The sequence below is a fragment of the Aquarana catesbeiana genome, linkage group LG02, assembly GCF_042186555.1.
Source record: "Aquarana catesbeiana isolate 2022-GZ linkage group LG02, ASM4218655v1, whole genome shotgun sequence".
Taxonomy (NCBI): Eukaryota; Metazoa; Chordata; class Amphibia; order Anura; family Ranidae; genus Aquarana; species Aquarana catesbeiana.
The window spans coordinates 342,151,274-342,160,578 of record NC_133325.1 but is presented as its reverse complement, the minus strand read 5'-3'; the positions used below and the strand labels follow the sequence as shown (position 1 = coordinate 342,160,578).

The window sequence follows — 9,305 nt, the reverse complement described above, 5'->3', positions numbered from 1 at the left end:
AGTATATTTGGGGGTATCTCTGGAGGCCATGGTCCTGTAAACCAATGGTGGCCAAAAATTGCAGCAAAGCCTGTGGAGGCTGCGGCATCTGTCACTACCTGGGGTGATAGCGGCGATATTGGCGGTATAAACATTGATATACCATTCCACGTAGTCTGGAACCCTCCGACATTGATAGGTCTGCTACTACCGCGGTGTCTAAATAAGGATATGGTCGGGCTCCTGTGTCTGGGAGCATTAGACCAGGAGGCATGACACAAGATCGACCCTAGGGAATGACTCGTATTGCGGAGTTGAGCATTCTCAAGAGAGACTGAAGCTGCTTCTTAGTACACCCCCGTGTATGGGTGAAGTCTTGGAGAACTGACCTGATGGGTTTCAGCTTGTCAAGGGAGAGGCTGGCCTGCATGGAGTTGTTAGTACGAAAGAGGTTAATGTAGACCTCGGGTCCATATTGTTGAGTTTCGGAGACCGCAAGCTGAAGGACGTAATGGTTTTAAAAGCGAGTCAGGTGGTGTCTATATAGTACCTGGCTGCCAGTGCCACTAAAAATGAATTTGCTAGGCCGTAGAAACCGTAAAGGGCCAGTTAGATGGCCACTTGGACGACTAGACTGGGGAACATGCAAGGATTTTTGACATGTCCCTAAGATGGCAGTTGTGATGGGCAAGCGTTTGCCATTGGCTATGGGCTGATGCTTCTGGATGCCACGTAGAAGAGATCTTACTGTATGTGCCATAAACACCGTAGGCTCTCCGGGATCCTGTAAGGATAGGAAATGCTGGACGCTGGCTAGCTATAACCCGATAGTGTTACGAGAAGAAGCCAGCTGCGTGTGGCAATACTATACCTGGTGCTGGACAGAAGCTGAACTCAACTGTCCTAAGGGAGAAATGACAGACAGGAAATGGTGAATGGCTCGTATGAAAATGCCACTGGAGACAAGTGGCCAATTAAGTGCCGCTGAAAATGATGTGTGGCTGTTTGTGTGCCACTGGGAATGTACTTGCAATGATTGCAAGAAGTTATGCTAAGTTGCATGCCTTGCAACGATTGCAAGAGCTGTGCTTAAATGTGTGCTTGCAACGATTGCAAGGGAGCTTATGTCACTGAAGATGCGTTTGTAGTGACTGTGAGAAATTCGTATTACTGCATGTGCTTGCGAAGACTGCAAGAGTTGTGCTTGAATGTGTGCTTGCAACAATTGCAAGGAGTTATGTTTGGATGAGTGCTTGCGACTATTGCAAGAAGTTTGTGCTTGGATGTGTGCTTGCAACGATTGCAGGGAGTTATGTTTGGATACATGCTTGCAACAATTGCAAGAAGTTATGTTTGGATGTGTGCTTGCAACGATTGCAAGAAGTTTATGCTTGGATGAGTGTTTGCAACAATTGCAGGGAGTTTATGCTTGGATGTGTGCTTGCAACGATTGCAAGAAGTTGCGATTGGATGTGTGCTTGCAATGGTTGCAAGACGTTATGAGGCCAAGACAACTGGGGTGTGCCGGGACGAATTGGTGCATCTCGGATGCTACTGGACTCGAATCAGGGCACGGTATGTGCCAGTGAAATGAGTGAAATAATGAAATGAATGAAATGATTTGCCATGACAGAGGCACGAATCGGTGTGCCGCGACTGGGACAAGCAACAAGTCGAACTGTGGTGCACGGAATGAAATGAGGCCAAGTCAACTGGGGCACACCGGGACAAATCGATGCATCGCACATGCCATTGGATGTGAATCGGAGCGTGGTACGTGACAGTGAAATGAAATGTTTGCCATGACAGAGGCACGAATCGGTCGTGCCGCTACTGTGACTGACAACGAACCGGACTCTGGAGCATGTTCTAAAATGAGGCCAAAACAACTGGGGCACACCGGAGTGAATCGGTGCATCTTGAATGTTACTGGATTCGAATCGGGGCGAGATAAGTGACAGTGAAATTAGTGAAATGATGAAATGAATAAAATGATTTGCCATGACAGAGGCACGAATCGGTCATGCCGCAACTGCAACTGACAACGAACCAAACTCTTTAGCATGTACTGAAATGAGGCCAAAAAATACCTGGGGCATGCCAAGAGGAATTGGTGCATCGTGGATGCTACTGAATTCGTACCGGAACGTGATACGTGACAGTGAAATGATTTCCCATGACAGAGGCACGAATCGGTGAGCCGCAAACTGTGACTGACAATGAACCGGACTCTGGAGCATGTACTGAAATGAGGCAAAAAATACCTGGGGCACGCCGGTACGAATCGGTGCATCACGGATGCGACTGGATTCGAGTTGGAACGTGATACGTGACAGTGAAATGATTTCCAATGACAGAGGCACGAATCGGTGAGCCGCAAACTGCGACTGACAATGACCAGACTCTGGAGCATGTACTGAAATAAGGCCAAAAAACAACTGGGGCACACCGGGACGAATCGGTGCATCATGGATGCGACCAGATTCGAATTGGAGCGCTGTACATGACAGTGAAATGATTAAATTGATAAGCTATGATAGAGGCATGGATCGGTTTGCCGCAATTGTGACTGACAACGGACCGGACTGTGGAGCATGGTATGAAACATGAGACACGAACAACTAAGACACGCCTGGATGAACCAGTGCAAAGCGGATGCAACTGGATTCGAAGCAGAGTGAGGTACGTAAAAGATGAATGAAATGTTTTTCTTTTTAGAAATGATAGAGGCACGAATCGGTGGCTGAGTGCTGCGGCTATGTGCAGGGTTTTTAACGTATGACTCGTAAGTTCCTATCAGAGTTCGGGTGACACACGATATCTAGCAAATAGTGATGCATAAAAATGAAGAAATGTCAACGAAACCCTACCTGTGACAGCCGAGCCAGACACGTTTGAACGAAAAACTACGAACGGCAACGGAAGGCACTCAGAAACTGCGAACAGAAACTTTGAAAATTCGCGCAACTCACAAACGCCAACGAGTTGGAAGAGTCGGCCTAGTGATGTAACGTATCGCCCACAGGAAACCGAAAAAGACCACAGGCGAGCGGGCTGGTTAAATACCCACCGGGCTCCTCCCATAAATTCAGGTCACCATACTGGCCTTCTTACATATATACATATACATACAATGGCAAAAGGAATCACATAGTTGCAAACAATAATCAATCAAACAAAACAAATTTGGGAAAATCTAGTACACGTGATGGATTGACACGCATATAGCAGCTCTATGCGTTTCGTAGATTGACCTACTCTTCAGGAGCATGTAAGTGGATGTAAAAAAGGTCTGACACTGACCCTTCTAAGGAAAATAAATAATTAAGGTCTGACACTTCCAAGGAAAATAAATAATTATATGAATTAAAATAAAATAAAAATTAGCCCATAAACACCCCACTCTCTGAAAATACTTACAATTGTAGTTATATAATGAGGAGATGACATTGAATATCGGAAACCCCCTAAGGGCATCACTACCGGGAGCTGAGATGGTGTGGGCGGCCTGAAACCCCACAAGGATAGCATCCAGGGAGGACAAATTGCCAAGAAGTACAAATAGTCGTGTGTGACAATGAATGCAAAATATATCAAAAGAGGGGATTTCTCAGAACATAATATAGATATAGAATTAAGTACAATATGTCCTGTACTCGGTAAAGGGCAGGACAATAAGTAAATAAAAGTGTCAGTGAAGTCCGAATCAATGAGGTGCCAATAAATGAAATAGTAGGAGATAGAAAACAGAATCACCAAAGTAAGTCCAAATTTGTCCTCCCTTGATGTTGTCCTTGTGGAGTTTCAGGCTGCCCACACCAACTCAGCTACCGGTAGTGAAGCCCTTGGGGGGTTTTCGATCTTCAGTGTCATCTCCTCATTATATAAGTACAATTGTAAGTATTTTCAGAGAGTGGGGTATTTATGGGCTAATTTTTAATCTATTTTAATTTTTAAAATCATTTATTGTCCTTGGAAGGGTCAGACCTTAAAGAAATTCTTTTTTATCATATTAAATTTCAGGTTACCTCTATGTGCATGCTCCTGAAGAGTGGATCAATCTACAAAATGCGTAGAGATGCTATATGCTGTGTTAATCCATCACGTGTACTAGCTTTTCCCCAAAATTTATACTATGTGATTATTGTTTGCAATTATGGGATTCCTTTTCCCATTGTATGTATATGTATATGTATGAATTGTAACTGATCATCTACCCTATTTACATTGAACCATGATTACCATTATGTATTATATTATTGACATATACAATCAAATTCATCTTTTTATACCTACGTGCTTCATTTAAAGTCCCATTCCCCTCTCCGCTTTTCTCAAGTATTTATTTATGGTGATTTTATATGGCCCCTTAGTATCTTAGCTCTAACATACTTTTTTTTTAATTTGAATTGAGTTTTAATTCCAAGAATAAAAGAGTACTGCAAGTTATTTTCGGTTTACGGCTTCTAGTAAGTGTAAAAAGTGAAGGAAGAGATTGATGATATCAAGATAAAGGTTGATGGAAGTGATAATGTGTTCTTCTGGGGACAATTTGTGCATCAGCATATGAGTATCATAGATGATGAATCCACAAAATAGCAAAGCTCCTCCAGCAGCTAACATAATCTCCAGAGTCTCACTGTAGAAGAAAAAACAGCCCCAAACTTGCTGAAGTCTTTCTTGGTCAGGAAAGTGTATGCAGTAAGGCCAAGGAACACAGCACCAGTCAGTATAAATGCCTGTAGAACCACAGCCACTTCATAGAATGTCACTGCAATCCCAGCAGTAACAGCTTCCAGTAAAATAAATCCAAATAACAGATACAGGTTCACTGGATGTTGATGCCTGTAGATGGTCAAGGCAATACTTGTACCTAGTGATCCGATGGCACAGATTAAAGGTAAAGCAGGGCTTTCATGAACAAAGGCAGGGCCGTTTTTAAGGCAGGGCAAAAGGAGCAGCTGCCCTGGGCCCTGTCATTGCTGTGGGGCCCAAAGCAGCTGTCTCATACTTGCCAACTGTCTTAGTTTATTTCCCTTGTCCCTTGAAGTTTCAGTCCTGTGCTGTGTCCCAATATCTCAGTGTGAAGTGCTGCTACTAATGCTGCCCAGCTCTGCCCTATTGTTGTGTAAAGATGGCTCACCTGCAGACCCTGTGTTTACATGTAAATTACCGGCATTCATATTGTTGTGTAAAGATGGCTCACCTGCAGACCCTGTGTTTACATGTAAATTACCAGCATGCATATGTAAATAGCGGCGGCATTCATATGTAAATAGGGGCAGCCAGCGGCATTGATATGTATATCATGCCCCACTGAAGTCATATCCACAGTAATCTCTAGCAACCAATCAACAAGCAGAAATCATGTGCTGTAATCTCTAGCAACTAATCAGTGAGCCGTAATGTGTTCTGTAACCTCTAGCAACCAGTCAGTGAGCGGTAATGATACACTGTAACCTCTGGCAACCAATCGCAATAGCTGCCTGTTCTGATTCAGTAAACTGATTTTGAGTCTAGCTGCTAGTTATTGTATGTCTCAGAGCAGGTGGAGCGCAAAACTGCATGGGGGGGGCCCCAAGAAAAGTTTTGTCCAGGGTCCAATCAATATTAAAGATGGCCCTGAACAAAGGTCTTGATTGGGTCACAATAGAGGAATACTGCAGCTGTCACTGTGGTCAGAATAATTTGTACAGACAAAATGGAATAGACCTTCCGTAGAAAATCCATACAGATATGAATACTGGCCGAGGCAACATTAGACCCATAGTTGAAGTCATCTACGATGGAAGACATGGGATAGTGGTCAGCAGACGCCATGATCACAGGTTACCTAGTTGACAAATACGGATTTTCCCAGTCCAGACAAGCTGGAAACGCAACAGGAAGAACGACAGCCAATAGGAAGATCGTCATCAGCTCTTAGCATACTTAATTCTCTATGTTAGCCTTTATACTTCTACTGCAGTGTCCTCATACTCATACAAGTACTAGAATTCCATAAATACAGTAATGTATAAGCACAATTGCATTTTATTTTTATTATAGCTAACCTCTCATATTGTTAAAGATTGTGTTTACATTGTTGTATTTTACAGGATGTGCATTAAAGTCAAGTGGTTTGGAGCTATTGTTTAAATTCTGTATAACATCTGCCATTAAAAAATACAGAGGTGTAAAAGAGAACAAAAGCTTTTTTTCCCTTTTGTTTCTCTTTGAGCACTGTTTGTATGTAAGAATGATATAAAACAATAAAAAGAACATACAGAATTTCATGCTTGGAGCCAAAGAATTTATGTGCTGTGATCTTGGTGACATTTAGAATTTAGCACACAATAAAGGAAAGAAAACCTCTCTGAAATGATTAGCCTCATAGATACAGTACACTAGAAAGTGTATAGTTCAGCCGAGGATAGAATAGCTAGGATATCAAGCACAGCTCTAATTTTGTCTTTTGTGGGCTTCAAAAAACTTCAATTATGAAAATGTATAGCTTTTTTTCTTTTGAAAAACGACTAACATAAATATTTTGCTACCCTTTCTGACTAAAAATATTAATGATGCTGTATCTTTCCTATTACACAGATCCCTACATATTGAGCCTGTGATGACCAGCAAGACTTCAATGATTATGGTTGAATGGTTCAGAGATTCCTGTCAGAGGGAAGATACAATCAGCTATGGCCTTGACCAAATCCCGAGGGTTTAGTGTGACTATCACAGGAACTAGGCTACAGTGAGGCATTTGAGGTATGCTTCACAGGCAGGAATATAAATTACATTACAAAAAATAGGAAGCTCCTGGTAAAACAGACACCTCAAAAGTACCCGCCTTTCCCTAAAAGATTTCCAGGTACATTTATTGGAATTTCCACCAGCTTTATTAAAGTTTTTAACCACTTCCCACCCGCCAATGCACATAAATGGCCGGGTGGGCTATCTCTCCTTCTGAGTGGACGTTCAGGAACGTCCCTCAAAAGGAGCGGGATCACGCGCGTGCCCGCACAACGGCACGATCCTGATGCGCTCGTGTCACCCGGACACGGCACATCTCCGATCGGCAGGAGGGCTCTGTGATTGGCCCTCCTGATCACATGACGGCCGCGTCGAATCACAGCCGTCATGTGATGTAAACACAGAGCCAGTTGCTAGGCAATCTGCTCTCCTCTCCTCACACGGAAGTTGTCAGTGAGGAGAGGAGAGGAGAGGGGATCGCTGCAGCCGGATGGTGATCAGTGAGTATGAGCTGTTTTTTACAGCTTTTTACTCACTGATCACCAGTCTAGTGACCCCACACATGTAAAAACACAAAACAAAACACTAAGTAAACACACAATGTCCCCAAAACATGTCCCCAAAACACATGTCCCCAAAACACATGTCCCCAGATAGTAAAAACACATGTCCCCCACATATGTCCCAGTAAAATCACATGTCCCAATGATTATCTGCGCACATATGTCACCTGCGCACATCTGTACATGATCATTTGTGCACATGTGTCCGTGATCACATGAACCAATTATTATACACTTAACAGGATTTTTATTACCAAAAATATGTAGCAGAATACGTTTTGGCTTAAATTTATGACAAAATTTGATTTTATTGGATTTGTTTTAAAATAGAAAGAAGAAAATATTGTCTTTTTTTTTCCAAATATCCGCTCTTTTTTCTCTTATATCGCAAAAAATAAAAAACGGAGTCGTGAATAAATACCACCAAAAGAAAGCTCTATTTGTGCGAACAAAATTATAAAAATTTTATTTGGGTATAGAGTAGCATGACCACGCAATTGACAATGAAAGTCTGAAAGCTGAAAATTGGTCTGGGAAGGAGGGGGGCGAAAGTGCCCAGTATTGAGGTGGTTAAGATGAGAAATTTTTCTTTAAGCTTTTTCATGACGCGGCTTAAAACAGACTCAAGCCTGCCTTGTTTCTGCACCATTTGTTTTTTCCTCTGGTGCCTGGCTAAAAAGTATGCTGCTCTTTATTTTTTTCCCTCCTCCATTGTGTGACAAATAGTTGCCTATGTTAAAGACAGCTTCAAGAGAGCCAGTTTCATCTGGATAAAAAAAACCTACCCTTTTCCTCTGCGGTAGTGTCTGTGCAGTGTGATCCTGATTGCAAACACAGCTAACACCATCTTGGTTTATGTTGATGTTAAAGGTGCATCTGCAGACAGCTCTCCTACTCCCTGAATTAACTATTCTGCAGCTCACAGTGTACCTAATGTCGTTGTGTTGCTCTCCATGTAAATGCAATGTTGTTTCTCATAGAATACAACTGATTTGATTCATATTGTATTAGTTGATAAAGTGTGCTGTATTATCCACTTAATCAGGAGCAGTAAGGTGTATAGAAGGGTAGCTCTGACTAGTGTGTAATGCTCTGATTTTTGATCTGGACAGCAAACACGCAGCATCTAGTTTATTGCTTTGTATGGCTCACATTTAGGCAAAGATGTGTGTGTTATCGTAGATAGGCATATGTTCTGTAAAATATCAAGCATTTCCCACTGACAGCAGAATGTAAACAAAAGAAGTTCTGGCATTAAACCATTATTTACAAAGTGCCCCCCCCCCCCTTTAATACATACTAGGCTCTTAGAGATTTTGAGGGGAACTGCACGCCAAAACGTTTTGAAAAAGTGGCATGGAGTCCTCCACAAAATCCATACATGCCCCAGTTGATGACGTCATAGGGAGCCAGGGTCACCCACTGATATTAATATATATCACTGATGTAATCGGGTGGACACGTCCCTTATTTTATTTAGCAGCATGTAGGCAGCTGAGCTCTCATTCGTTGGTGTGGGTTTGGGGGGCATTTATTTTTGGGGGCTTTATAAAAGGACTTGTCGAAAACTGTCTCTGTAGTTTTTTTTTTACTTAGCACTTTTTTTGGTAAATGAGAAGGGGTACTATGTTCCCCATACTCATTCACATGGGTGGTGCCAGGATCTAGGGGCCCCTTGTTAATGAGGGCTTCCAGATTCTAATAAGTCATCTCCTACACCCTCACAACCTCCGGAATAGGGTTGTTAAGAGGGCTTTGTCCCCATCAACATGGGGTCAAGGTGCTGTGGGGGGACTCCTCCCTAAAGGACCCCCTCACATTGAGGATATGTGGCCTGGTATTGTTCAGAGGGCAATCGCTCGGCCCCCCTTTCCTGGCCTGCCATCCATTAGGGGCACGGCCCCCCTAATCCATGCATCCAGCCCCTAATTTAGATGCAGGGTGCCGTAAGCATGGGTTCAAAAGTTTTTTTTTTATTGGCTTAAAAAAAAGTGGACTCAGGGCGCAGAGCACTGTGCCGTGAGCCCA

General features: G+C 42.9%; 1 pseudogene; it reads right to left on the bottom strand.

Moving 5' to 3' along the window:
* Window positions 1–4,209: 4,209 nt before the first annotated feature.
* Window positions 4,210–5,874, bottom strand: LOC141129907 (protein lifeguard 4-like; annotated as a pseudogene).
* Between the last annotated feature and the right edge of the window lie 3,431 nt (window positions 5,875–9,305).